The following is a 14,667-nucleotide window of genomic DNA, read 5'->3' as shown; positions in this document are numbered from 1 at the left end:
TCTTCCCATTTTACTGATGAGAAAACTGAGGTACAGGGAAGTTCAATAACTTACCCAAGGCTTCCCAACCCATAAGCGGTGGAGCTGTGATGCGAGCCTAGGAGTGCGGTGCAGCATGCCTTAGCCTCCACCCCTTAGGTTCCCAGTAAGCTGTTCTCTCAGGATTGCCCGAGTCTGTTCAGAGGTGCCTCAGTCTCTCAGGAAGTGGGAGAGACAGTGGAAAGGCTCAGTCTGAGAAGGCAGAGCATCCAAACCCCAGCTCTTGTCCTAACTAGCCCCATGACTTTTTTGAGTCCTTCCACTCTTCGGTCTTGGATCCCAGTTTCCCCACCTGTGAGTTGGGGAAATCGCCCATGGGGATATCCAGGCATGTTCCTACTGTGATTAGTGCATGGAGAACTCTTTAGGCTCAGAAAAGAACTTCAGAGAGCATGCAAACTCCGAGAGATTGTATGAAAAATGTGGCACGTGGTCATTTAGCTCACAGGGTAAGTGGTTCAGAGTTCCCATCGGTTTCTTGAAAGGGACCCTCCAGGGATCTAGAATACAACGGTGCCATCCATGAAGACAATCGAGAGCAAATGAATCTGAGGCAGGCCACACCTGTGGTCCGGGTGTCAGGGTCTTTGATGGTGTCCAACATCTGGTTGTTTAAAAAAAAAAAAAGCCAAACGATGAGCTTCATTCCATTGTCTTCCAATGTCCAGGCACTTCCAGAATAGAGAGAACTGATCTGACATCCTTAGGCTCAAAATCTCTCTCTGCACACAGCCTCTTCTTTCCCCGGGGAGGAACGTCTCCTCTGCACTCATTCTCTCCAGAGGAAGCCAGAAACATGTTGTCACCTGCAAGCATTTACAAGTGGACCCAGCAGAGAAATGTCAGTTGGAGGAGGTGTATGAATGTAGAGGCTGCAGAAACAGCCAAGATTCAAAATGTCCTCATCCAAATAAACATGTTGTGTGTGTGTGTGCGTGTGTGTGTGTGTGTGTGTGTGTGTGTGTGTTGTGGTGGGCTAGGGTGCGCAGACATTTGCGAGTGGGGGAAAGCAGTGGGATGCTACAGTAAAAACGCCAGATGCAGAGTCAGCCAGCTGTGGGTGACCATCCCAGCTCCTCCCCTTATCAGCTCTGTCATCTGCACAAGCTCCTAACCTCTCAGCCTCAGTTTCCTCCCCTGTCAAATTCCAGCAATTTCCCAGTGCTGCTGTGACGACTCAGTACGATACCTCATGTACCGAAGAATTCATGCATTGCAGCTGCCCCATAAATAGTAGGGGCTCAGTGTATGGGTGATCCAGATGCCTGGGTGACCTTGGACAATTCTTTTTTGCTGTTGTTCCTTTCTAAGTCTTGATTCCTTCATTTGTAAAATAGAAGTGGAGAGGCAGAGGAGGTTGATTCTTTAAACTTTCTTTTTGTTATGAAGCTCTTTTTTCCCCAGTAACGGAAATAAAAACAAAAATAAACAAATGGGACGTAATTAAACTTAAAACCTTTTGCACAGCAAAGGAAACCATAAACAAGACAAATAGACAACCATCAGAATGGGAGAAAATATTTACAAATGAAACAACAGACAAAGGATTAATCTCCAAAATATACCAACAGCTCATGGAGCTCAATATCAAAAAACAAACAATCCAGTTAAAAAATGGGCAGAAGACCTATATAGATATTTCACCAAGGAAGACATACAGATGGCCAAGAAGCACATGAAAAGATGCTCAACATCACTAATTATTAGAGAAATGCAAATCAAAACTACAATGAGGTATCACCTCATGCTGGTCAAAATGGCCATCGTCAAAAAATCTAGAAACAATAAATGCTGGAAAGGATGTGGTGAAAAGGGAACCCTCCTGCACTGTTGGTGGGAATGTAAATTGATACAGCCACTACGGAGAACAGTATGGAGGTTCCTTAAAAAACTAAAAATAGAACTACCATATGACCCAGCAATCCCACTACTGGGCATACACCCTGAGAAAACCATAATTCAAAAAGAGTCATGTACCACAATGTTCATTGCACCACTATTTACAATAGCCAGGACATGGAAGCAACCTAAGTGTCCATCGACAGATGAATGGATAAAGAAGATGTGGCACATATACACAATGGAATATTACTCAGCCATAAAAAGATACAAAACTGAGTTATTAGTAGTGAGGTGGATGGACCTAGAATCTGTCACACAGAGTGAAGTAAGTCAGAAAGAGAAAAACAAATACCATATGCTAACGCATATATATGGAATCTTAAAAAAAAAAAATGGTACTGATGAACCTAGTTGCAGGGCAGGAATAAAAAGTTAGCCATAGAGAATGGACTTGAGGACATGGGGTGGGAGGGGGAAGCTGGGGCTAAGTGAGAGTAGCATTGATATATATACACTACCGAATGTAAAATAGTTGGCTGGTGGGAAGCAGCCGCATAGCACAGGGAGATCGGCTCAGGGCTTTGCAATGACCTAGAGGGGTGGGATAGGGAGGATGGGAGGGAGGCTCAAGAGGGAGGGGATATGGGGACATGTGTATGCATATGGCTGATTTGCTTTGTCGTGCAACAGAAACTAACACAGTATTGTGAAGCAATTATACTCCAATAAAGATTTATTAAAAAAATAAAAAAGAATAAATTAGAATTTCCTGACCCTTGGGGGGAAAAAAAATTTCATGGGGAAACGCAATGCATACAACTGTTAGAGTCTCAGGTTCAAGAAGAAACAACACATTCCAGCAGACTAGAAACTTTGTTAACTACCCTCTTCCTGGTACATAGCACTGGTGCTGGGCTCCTGGGAACAGTGGGAAAACCAGCATGCCACACCAGTGATTCCCAGTCTCCCTTCGTCTATACAGCAGCCTCACCACATTCACCATGTCTGTGTACCACTTGTATTATTTATTTACCTAATATTTTCCTCAACTCAGCCACCTGCTGTTGGCTTACATTTTAATTCAATCCGAAAGGAAGCTATACCTCACGACCATAAATGAAAGACCAGTATGTGTTTTCATAAATAGGCGGTCACATGGGTCAGACATGTGATAAACCATGAATTGCCTGCTGTAGGTTCTGAACCTGAAGGCTGCCCTCTGCCTTCCTTAAAAAGGAGGATTAGCAAGTGGCAAGAAGGTGTTTAAAGACACAGTAGTGGGACTTCCCTGGTGGCGCAATGATTAACACTCCATGCTGCCAAGGCAGGGGGCCCGGGTTCGATCCCTGCTCAGGGAGCTAGATCCCACATGCATGCCACAACTAAGAGCTCACATGCCACAACTAAGGAGCATGCCACAACTAAGAGTTCGCATGCCACAACTAAGGAGCCAGTGAGCTGCAACTAAGACATGCAAACAGATTAAGTAATTAATTAATTTTTAAAAAGACACAGTAGCATCAGCTGGGCCTTTCTCCTTGCAACAGTCAGGACTGGAAGGGAAGTAAAAGGAAAGCACAGCTCAGCATCTCTCTAGCTGTGTCTTTTTGTTTGTTTGTTTTTTGGCCACGTGGCATGTGGGATCCTAGTTTCCCGACCGAGGATTGAACCCGCGTACCCCTGCATTGAAAGCGTGGAGTCTTAACCACTGGACCACCAGGGAAGTCCCTAGCTGTGTCATTTTAGGTGGGCTTCCCCGCATGACATTGTTGAGAAACACTCTATGATCACTGTAATGGGTTTAATGATCCCCCCCACCGCCCTACCAAAAAAGATATGTTCAAGTCCTAATCCCCTGTACCTGTGAATGCGATCTTATTTGGAAATAGGACCTTTGCAGATATGAGAATCTCAGGATGAGATCATCCTGGATTTAGGGGGACCCTAAACCCAATGACAAGAGTCCTTATAAGGGAAGAAAGAAGGAGATTTGATAACATAGGGACCATGTGAAGACAGAGGCAGAGACTGGAGTGATGCAGCCACAAGCCAAGGGACGCCTGCAACCATCAGAAGCTGCAAGAGGCCAGGAAGGATTCTCCTCTGGAGCCTTTGGAGGGGGCGTGGCCCTGCTGACACCTTGATTTCAGACTTCCGACCTCCAGAACTGCGTGAGGATACAGATCTGTTGTTTTTAGCCACCTAGTTTGTGGTAGTTGGTTGTGACAGCCCTGGGAAGCTAATGCAATCACTAAGCCCATTCCTTATATGACATTTGCCGGTGTGAGCTAGTAAGTATTTTCTCCTTTCTCCTTTACCAGTGGCCATGAGGTGCCTTTTCAGAACCGGCTCTTTTTCCTCTAAGAAATCTCCTCTCCCTAAGCATGTGCTTGATTTTCCTAAGAGGGATGGTAAAGACATTGGAGAGACCTAGCTGGAAGATTATCCTGTGTTCTCAGGACTCCCTGATTTGGGAATCCTTCATCTCCATTTCCCATCCCCTTTCTCCCAGTCCTACATGAAAGATCAAAGAAAAAGGAAAGTTGGGTCTCCATCTTGGTACCAAAGTACAACTTTGGTTGCTATTACAAAAAAAAAAAAAAAAAAACACCTCATGAATAAACCATGTTTTGTGATTAAAAAAAAAAAAAAGGCATAATTCCAGAGCAAATCAATGGTTGGAACTTTCCAGCTTAATGTGAGCCAGATTCCTGCCTCCTTGTTCTCTCTGCCTCTCTCCTGCCCCTCTTTTCTTTCTTTCGCTTGTACCAAAAGCTGTCTGCTAAACTTCTAAAACACCCTTTGCCTTTTTGACCCTTCAACTTGTCTTGAACTTCAGAAAAAATTGGGAAATGGCACTGAGTGAACTATATATAAGTCCTGGGCGTGCAGGGAGGAGGGGGGAGGGGGGCTACATGGGGGAGGAGGCTCACCATGAACTTGGGGCCTCGGATATTTGCTTGGGAAAAAAAAAAAAACAAAAAACCTCTTCTGTTAATGGAATTAGTAAATATTTGTTGCTCTGTTCTAGGCCGGTGCCCCAGGGGGATATCTGGAGGAAGGGGAAAAAAAAAGAGGGCAAATAAAAATAAAAGACAAGCTACTTTTCTGCTCCTTTCCCCTCTCCAAAGACACTAAACAGACAAGTTGGAGGATTAGAATGAGGCCTTGTGAGGCTGCTGCGAGCAGGAAGTTGTGAGGGGGCTTTGCGGCGGGGAGGGGGCCCTGGTAGGGAAGAAGCAGACCCGCTATCTGGTAATGGGAACGCCATTCCTGCTTAATGAAATGATTACTGGCAGAGGTCCTGAGTTACAGTGCAGCCTGCACAGTCTCTGGCTGGCTTCCTGGAGGCCAGAGACCCCTGGCTGGGGTTGGGCCTGATGTGCAAAGAGCCTTCGGTGAGACAGGGAGCGACAGAGATGGAGGTGGAGGTGGAGGTGGGGAGGTGGGCAAGGGGCAGAGAGCAGAGGTCCAGCGCTACGCGGGGAGCAGAGCCCTGGGCAAGGAAGAGGAAGATGCCAGAGGGAGGAAGCTGGGGGGAAAGAAAATGGCAGAAACAAAAGCAACTATACTTCAATAAAAATTAATTAAAAAAAAAAAAAAGAAAATGGTAGAAACAGAGAGAGGCGGAAGGAAAACAGAGGGAGGTCAACAGAGGAAGAGGCAGGACAGAGTGTGTCTCAGGTTCACAGAGGTGGATGGAAGAGAGAGGCCAAAATGAGGAGACAGAGGCAGAGATGCGGACGGAGCTGGGATGAGGCCGAGAGAGGATGGAGAAGAGACCCGGACACAGACGAGAGATGGAGAGAAGGGACAGAAACAGAGACCGAGAAAAACAAAGACATAGAGACACAGAGAGAAAGATGGAGCAAGGGCAGAAATCCTGATGCTAGAAAGAGGGGACAAGGGGGAAGGAAGCAGGCAGTGGGAGAGACACACCTGGACACAGGGCTTGAGATAGAGAACCAGAAGGGTATAAAGAGGCAGAGGAAAAACGACAGAGGCAGAGAGAGAAGGCAGCACGTCTGTGCACCTGGGGAGTTAAGTTTCAGTGAGTCCATCAGACTCCATCACCTTGACACAGAGTAAGGTCCAGCTGATGATAAAATAAAGATTATATCAGGACTTCCCTGGTGGTCCAGTGGTTAAGACTCTGCACCTCCACTGCAGTGGGTGCGGGTTCCATCCCTGGTCGGGGAACTAAGATCCTGCATGCCTTATGGCACGGCCAAAAATTTTTTTAAAATAAAGATAAAAACTAAAGATCATATCCAAAGGCAGCCAAATAAAGAAGGGACAAGACAGGAGAATGAAAGGACCTAAGGTCTTTCAAGGTCACTGAGCTAGCTCTGACTTCTCCACCTTCCGGGAGATTTGAGGACCAACACACAGATGGAACCTTTTCACTTACGTAGCTGGTCATCCAACAACCCTGTAGGGAAGATTGTAGGAAGAATCTGAGAATCAGGGAGGTGAAGTTACAAGGTAACACAGAAAGAAAGGGGTAGGGTTGGAGCTCTAATCTGGCTGGGACAAAAATAATATAAATGCCAAAAAGAGTAAAGGTTGGAGGTTAAGAGTTCTGGGGCTTCATTTTGTTCAGGACGAGGCTAGATGAATTATTATAATGATGATAGTGATTGATCAAATGCTTAGTAAGAATCGAATGTACACATTGAACCTACAGAACTTCTAAACAAGGAGAGGGGGAAAGGTTGATGGAGAGGAGGAGATAGAGAAAATCCTGTCTAATCCACATGAAAAAAAAAGGAGAAAGAAAGAAGCAAAGACAAAAAGAAAATTATGAAAATATGACAAGTAGAAATCTTAGAAGATAAAGTCCAAACTAATCTGTAATCCCCTTCATTATAATGGGATTAAACTCTTCCGTTAAAAGACAGAGACCTTGGGAATGGATTATATTTTTTTAAAGATGAGCTGTGTGCTTTTTCCAAGGCATGTATAAATTAATAGAAAAGTTGAAAATTCAAAATCGGGAAAAAAATATTCTAAGCAAACCAAAAGAAAGCTGACGTGGTAAATGAATTTCGGACAGAATGAAGTGTGGGACAAGCCAGCTAGCTCCCTCCGACACCCAAGCACAGGCTGTCACTGGCCACACTGGTGTCCAGGCCCCTGTGGCCACCCAGGCAGACCCTCTGCAGCCTTGTAGGCAGGCACTGGACTTAAACTTAACAACTGGACTTCTTTGTTTGTTTGTTTCTTTGCTTCTGGCCGTGTCGCGTGGCATGTGGGATCTTAGTTCCCCGACCAGGGATCGAACCCACGTCCGCTGTAGCGGAAGCGCGGAGTCTTAACCACTGGACCGCCGGGGAAGTCCCAACGGCTGGGTTTTTACAAGGCACACTTTGGGCAGCTGCTTTCTTGTAGCTTCGCCTTTCTGGTTTCCTACCCTGAGCTTCGAGACCGATTTCTCTGTAATGATGTGTCACCGGAGAGGGGAATACAAGAAAACCACCTGCGAACCGGCGGGTCACAGAGGCAGCGGAAAAAATCCTATATGGGAAGAGAAACAGGTGGGAACAGGTTTGAGGGGTTCCGGCCAGCTTCTCCCCATTCCCCACCTCCCGGCAACGCCCTGCAAAAAGCCTGCTTTTCGCGGCAGCGAAACATACTGTGCTTTCATGTTTCCCGCTTCTCTTCCTCCAGCGACCTCATCTTCCTTCCTCTATCTGAAAATGTCCCGGTTGCCGTGAGTGTGGGTAGCAATTTCCTATTTCTTGTTTTCATTAAGAGAGCAAGACCCGAGCGTCTTGGTCATTATTCTTTGGGTTCTCGCAATGTATTCAATCAAGAGCCAAGGGGCTGCCAAACATCAGCCTCCCACCTCTGTACTTATCGCTGTGCCCGAGATGGAGGACAGCTTTGGAGGAAGTCAGAAGAGAGAGAGCTGGGAATGCCCTGGCGGTCCAGTGGTTAGGACTCCGAGCTTCTCCTGCAGGGGGAACGGGTTCAATCACTGGTCCGGAAACTAAGATCCTGCAGGTCGCGCAGAGAGGCCAAAAAAAAAAAAAGAGAGAGAGAGAGAAATAGCTGTGGGTGCCGACACCCTCTCTCTTGCCTGCATTCCCAGGTGCATATTACTAACTTCCCGCCTCAATGCCCCTCTCTTCCGTAGCGTCGAACAAGGGTCTCCCTCCCCCTGAAACCCCTTCCATGCCCCATGTCCCCCACCCCACTTTGCTCTTTTTATCACCCCTTTATTCCTGCCCGGAAGCTTCCTAACCTCTGAGTCTGAAATAAAAGCCCCTTCTCTCAATGCTCTGTACTCATTCCTGTTAACATGCTTGTCACTCGGCGTTGTAATTGCCCGTGAACTTGTTTTCACCTTCCTGATCCCCTTTCCCAAAAGATACAAAATCCGAATTGGCAGAAAGAGCATCTCTTGTCTCCTAACCCTTTTGCTCAACACCAGGCTAGGTATGCAGACAGGGACCCGACCTGTAGCAGGAATGAATGATGGAATAAGTCTGCAGTCAAGGACCTTTGCTGGGCTTCCCTGGTGGTGCAGTGGTTGAGAATCTGCCTGCCAGTGCAGGGGACACGGGTTCGAGCCCTGGTCTGGGAAGATCCCACATGCCGCGGAGCAACTGGGCCCGTGAGCCACAACTACTGAGCCTGTGCATCTGGAGCCCGTGCTCCGCAACAAGAGAGGCTGCGACAGTGAGAGGCCCCCGCACCGCGATGAAGAGTGGTCCCCCCTTGCCGCAACTAGAGAAAGCCCTCGCACAGAAACGAAGACCCAACACAGTCAAAAATAAATAAATAAATAAATAAATTTATTTAAAAAAAAAAAAAAAAAAAAAGGACCTTTGCTAACTCAGGTAGCATCACCAACATCTACTGCTTAACCCACAGAGCTCTGAGGTTTCCAGGGACTAGATTCTCAGAAACATCCGACAATAGAGCTAGAAAGCAACTTGAGTGAAGCCCTTGTCTCGCTGGTTTGTGAACAAGTTCTGTAGAATCCTGGAAGTTCTGGGGAAGTGTCTCAGGGAAGCAAACATGGGCTCTGTGAGCATGACTTTGAATCACTCCCCTTCACCCTGCATCAACACAGCAATCCCACTTACCCCTTATTTACATATCAGGCTTCATTGGAATAAAGAGTCTACCATTAAAAAATAAAATCCCTGGGGGCTTCCCTGGTGGCGCAGTGGTTGAGAATCTGCCTGCCAATGCAGGGGACACGGGTTCGAGCCCTTGTCTGGGAAGATCCCACATGCCGCGGAGCAACTAGGCCCGTGAGCCACAACTACTGAGCCTGCGCGTCTGGAGCCTGTGCTCCGCAACAAGAGAGGCCGCAACAGTGAGAGGCCCGCACACCACGATGAAGAGCGGCCCCCACTTGCCACAACTAGAGAAAGCCCTCGCATAGAAACGAAGCCCCAATACAGCCAAAAAAATAAAGTAAATAAATAAGTCAGGAGCTCTTTAAAAAATAAAAAAAAATTAAAAAATTAAAAATAAAAAATAAAATCCCTGAACCACCATCAATCTGGACCAAAGCCCTCATTTTACAGAATGGACCAGCAAAGTCCAGAGAGAGGAAGGGACTTGTGGCATGTCATGTCTTGCAGCTACGTCTCATTCCTGGCGCTTACAAGGTGTGAAATCTTGAGGAAGTGACTTTATGTCTTTAAACCTTAGTTTCCTCATCTGTAGAATGGGGAGAAGAGTGGACCTGTCTCATACAGGGTTGTTGAGGGGATCAGTCAGGTGAGTTAAGTCAAGAGTAGAGGCACTCCATTAAAAAGAATGAAATCATGCCATTTGCAGCAGCATGGATGGACCTGGAGATGATCATATTCAGTGAAATGAGTCAGACAGAGAAAGACAAATATATGATATCGCTTACATGTGGAATCTAAAAAAAAAAAAAAAAGAACTTATTTACAAAACAGAAACAGACTCACAGACTTCGAAAATGAACCTATGGTTACCAGAGGGGAAGCGCAGGGGGGGAGGGATAGATTGGGAGTTTGGTTTGGGATTGACATGTACACACTGCTATATTCAAAACAGATAACCAACAAGGACCTACTGTATAACACAGGGAAGCCTGCTCAGTATTCTGTAATAACCTAAATGGGAAAAGAATTTGAAAAAGAATAGAGACATGTATATGTTAAAAAAAAAAAAAAAGTAGAGACACTCAATGAATGTCACCTATGATGATGTTGATGGTGGTCGTTATTATTATTATTAGGCATTATTATTTTCTCTCTATCCAGTGCTCTCTCAACTCCACACAGCTGGCTCTGAGACATAATGTAACGTGCCAGTACCGCAGCCAGAGGTTGAGGAAATGAAACACAACTGTCCCAGCAGCCTACTTCCCCACCTACGGTCACCCCATTAACAGCAGACCAATCTCAAGCTAGACCTTCTCCATGTCCAGGCAGCCAAGTCTCAGACCCAGGACACTTAAACTGCCAAACTGTCCTAGAAGGAAGGATGAAGAGAAACTTCCTACAAGCCAGTTGGAGGAACTGAACTCTCTTCTCAGTTTGTTTTTCCCCTCCCTGCCTACTGCCCTCTTCCCAATACCGACTCTCACCGTGACCTGAAACCTCCCACTCTGTAATGAGGTGATGCGATGCCATAAGAAGCCCTCAGCTTCCACGCCACCCACAGAAGAAGGTAGGGCTCGAAGAGCAGCTTTGTTTAAGGGGTAACAGTTGGACAGTTTAGTGGGACCCAAGCCTGAACCCACTCCCTTGCCCAGGCCTTAGCCCTCGCCAAAAACATTAAGACCACCTGGCCCACCTACCCCCAGGCCACCAAAGTAGCGCCCACACCACAGCAGCACATAGCAGGAATATCAGTGGCAATAGATAGATGTTTTTAAAATATATATATATATTCAGGTGTACTCAAAAAACCTATGACCAGCACATGAAATCCTCAGTTTAATAAATTTCGTAGCTTTAGACAAGACTTATTTAAGTTGCAAATGTGTGGTGATTTACAAAACAAGTGTATGATACATTTGGTCGTTTGCCGATATGACAAATCTGGAAATGTCTGGGAAATTCTGTTCTCATTTTACAGATGGAGAAAGAGGCATACAGGGTCCAGAAGACATGGGCCAGGGTCATGTGGCAGAACTGGAGCTGAAAGCCAGGCCTCCTAGCTGAGGTTTGAGGTCCATCTCTACCTATCCTGACCACCGTGTCACAAATTCTACTGACTGAGGATCCAAGTGTCTGGGGAGACTTTGGGCAGCCATGGAAGTGTGTGAGACATGGGGATTACTGTCCAAAAAGTGTGAGTCTTAGCTCAGTGCTGTCTGCCTTCAACAGGTGAATCTTCCTACAGATTCAGACTTTCAGCCCAGGTCTTGAGGACCCACGCCCATGCAAGAACAGTCAATCTAGTGATGGAAAGAGCGGGCCATGCTTTCTGGGTCCAAGTTCATGTTCCACCACTTTGCTAGGTAGGCAAATTGGACAAGTCACATTCTCTCTGTGCCTCTTTTATTCTCATCTGTGAAATGGGCATAAAAGCTTCCTTCACTGGCTTTTCAGTGAGGTTTAAGTAAAATTAGGTTTAAATAAAATAAGGTATAAAAACCCCATACCACAGAGCCTGGAACTTTGTTGGTGCTCAGTAAGTGTGAGCTGTTGGGGATGGATGTGTATCTGGGATTTTTTTTTCCTAGGGGACAATGTTTCATTTAGCTATCGCTGTGTAATAAACCTATTCAAAACTTCAAGGCTGAAAATGACAATGGTTTACTATTTCTCATAATTGTAAGGGTCAAGAATCCAGGTAGGGCACAGCTGGGCAGTTCTCCTGTTCTACATGCTATTGGCTGGGTTGACTAACTGCCTTCCCCCGGTGGCCAGCCTGAGCTAGGAGGTCCAGAAAGACATCCTCAGTGCTTCTCCATGTGGCCACTCACTGTCCACATGGCATCTTGTCATTCAGGAGTAGTGTAAGCCTCTTTACAGCCTGGTGATGGGTTTCTGTAGTGAAAGCCTATGTCTGGAACTGACACAGCATCCTTCTATTGGCCAAGGCCAGTCCCAAGCCCAGCCTACATTCAAAGTTCAGCGATGACGTCCTCAATGGTTGCCTTTGGAGGTTACATACCACTGAGAGGGTCCAAAGTTTTCCAGATTATCCAAGTGGTCCAAGCCACTGCCTCTTGCTTTCCAGGCTCCTTTACGCCACGCTCCCCATCTCTCCCAGAGTCTCGTCAATTTCCCTATCATGCCATGCCCCCTCCAATAGCTACGTCTTTGAACACACTGTTCTTTACCTGGCTAACTTGTCCTCACCATCCTTTGGTCCTAATGCAACCGTCACTATCTCCAGGAAGCCTCAGTGACCCCCTAGACTGGTGTGAGGCCCTGTTACTTACTTCCCAAGCATCCAGTACCTCTCCTTCTTAAAACTCATCACCCTTGTAGAGAAGTGTAAATTCAATGTCTGTTGTCCTTCCGGACGTGGCCCCATGAGGGCAGGGACCCTGCGAACCTGTTCATCGCCTCAACCTCAGGTTCTGGCTCAGTGCCTGGCACCTAGTAAGTACCCAGCAACTGGCCAAGCATGTACTGAGCACTTGAATTCCAGCCCCACCTTGGCCCCTTTCACCCTGGGTGACCTTGGTGTTACAGGTTTCCTGAGAAGCAGAGGCTGGGATGAGGATCCACGTGCAGGCAGTTTATTGGGGATGGAAGGGAGGGAATCAGGGTTGCACAGAGGGAGAGGTTGAGCTGTGATGCAGTCTCCAGAAAGGCCTCAGCTGATCTCACGGGAGTTCTGAAGATGAGATCACCCTTCTAGAGGGGCCAAGGGGCTGAGCTTTTATTCCCCTGTATTGCCAGTCTTTGGATGTGGAATGTCCTTAGAAGGGGTGGTAATCTTGAGTAAGGTGGGTCTCTTTAGCTGAGGGCAGAACCCCGAGAGGGATGGGAGATAAAGGCATTTGGAGGACCACACTCTTAGACCCTGCGGAGAATAAGGCTTTCAGCCCTGAAATGGATCTGAGCAGCAGATCATGCACCCATGACACTTGGCCTTAACCTTTCTGTGCCTCCTTTTCTTCATCAATCAAATGGACATGATGACACCCTTTCCTCAAACTCCAAGAAAGCACCTAAAATAAATAACAGATATAAAATTGCTTTGAAAGGTTCAAAGAAGAGAGGAGGAAGAGAAGGGAGAACTCTGCAAACGCCACAAGATATCAAGGGGCGGAAGACTCTCTGGTCCCTGCTCAAGGCCTGTCAGTGATGAAACTTAAGGGACTCGAACGCATTCCATGGACTATTCAAATGCAAAGGCGTTGAGAAGTTGTTCAGCGAGTTCTCAGTGCCACCAGCTCCCAGTTCAGCCCTTTGGAGAATGACTTGGAGGAAGGCTTGGCCAACCCTAAAGCCATCCTCAAGCCATCCTCCTTGGACCTCAGGGTCATTCTCCTTGTCTTCAGTGATTTCCTAAGGGGAAATTCCAACCTGGATTTCTTTGGTCACTGCATCAACATTTACATCAATGGGCACTGGCCAGGGAAGAGTGACTTTTGCTCCAGGCAGGAACACCAGTTCCTGGGGACATAAGGAAAGGAATCTGGATGGTGTAGAGGTTTATCCTGATGGAAAAGACCCCTAGTGTTGTCTCAGCAGTTCCTCCAGGTTCCCCAGTGGCTGAAAAACCACAGTAGAAGAATTAAGACCTCAGAGCTCAGATCCACACATTTCTACTGTCACTTCTCCTCCCAAGCAAATGACGTAACCAGGAGGCTTTTGTTTGGGTGTGTTTGTGGCAGGCATTGGCTCCTTCAAGGAACCGAGCCACAGCAATGGCATTGTTCCCTAATAACCAAGATGCCAGTGGCTGTTGGCATGAATGCTGGGGCCACTCCCTGCCTTGTCTATACTGGCAGCAAGGAGAGTGAACAGTTCAGACTATGGGGCAGGGTCTGGGCAGAAGAGGCCAGAAAGAGGAGGGAGAGAGAAGCACAGATGGTCTGAAAGGATGGCAGAGTTCCCAGGCTCAACTCTCATGTATATTAGGTTTTATTGATCACTTACTATACACCAGGCACTGGGCAAAGTACTTTACCTTGTTTGACCCTCATGACTACCTTTTCCCCACTTTACTGACAAGGAAACGGAGGCTCAGAGAGGGGACAGGTCTTCCCCAGCGACTGAGTCATTGCAAAAGGATTTGAACCCAGGTCTCCAAAGCATAGGCTCTTAACCACCAGCTACATTGTGTAGCCCAGCCAATTTGCTTAAATTGAACAAATTCTAAAGTGAACTCGGCTTGACCTTAAGTGCAACTGGGTGTCTATATTATATCCCGATACAATTATGCCATGAACAATGCAGCTCAAGATGTTTCCTGTTCTTTCTGTGCCCTCTTTCTTCTATCTCCTGCTTTCTCCTTTCTTTTCTCCTTTGTTCTTTCTCTGCCCATGTACTGAGCTCCTATATTACATCAGACACTGCAAATATTGAGAAACGTATACCATTGGTCCTGTCCTCTGTGGGTCTTCTGGGAGATGTTCTCTCAGGAAAGCCAGACACAAAAGCCAATCATTACAATGCAGTGAGACACTCGAGGACTTGGAGATTGAAAGAGAGGCCCACGGGAACACAGAGAGGTGACTTAGATGCCTGGAAAGACTTCAGCAAGGAGCCATTTCAACTTAGACTTGATGGATAAAGAGGGAGCAAAGAGAAGAGGAGCAAGGGCAAAGCTGAAGGAAGACACAGCATGTGCAAGGCTAAGAGTTTGTCGGTTGGGGCAACA

General features: G+C 46.7%; 1 long non-coding RNA gene across 1 annotated transcript; it reads right to left on the bottom strand.

Moving 5' to 3' along the window:
* Nucleotides 1-4,521: 4,521 nt before the first annotated feature.
* Nucleotides 4,522-11,549, bottom strand: LOC309611399. The gene is made up of 2 exons (XR_014234511.1): nt 8,713-11,549; nt 4,522-8,386 (listed from the first exon to the last, which is right to left on the bottom strand). It is a non-coding gene; the product is annotated as an uncharacterized lncRNA (long non-coding RNA).
* Nucleotides 11,550-14,667: the final 3,118 nt, after the last annotated feature.

This window comes from Balaenoptera borealis (assembly GCF_965194805.1).
Source record: "Balaenoptera borealis genome assembly, chromosome: 14".
Taxonomy (NCBI): domain Eukaryota; kingdom Metazoa; phylum Chordata; class Mammalia; order Artiodactyla; family Balaenopteridae; genus Balaenoptera; species Balaenoptera borealis.
This window is presented reverse-complemented; position numbering and strand designations above follow the sequence as displayed.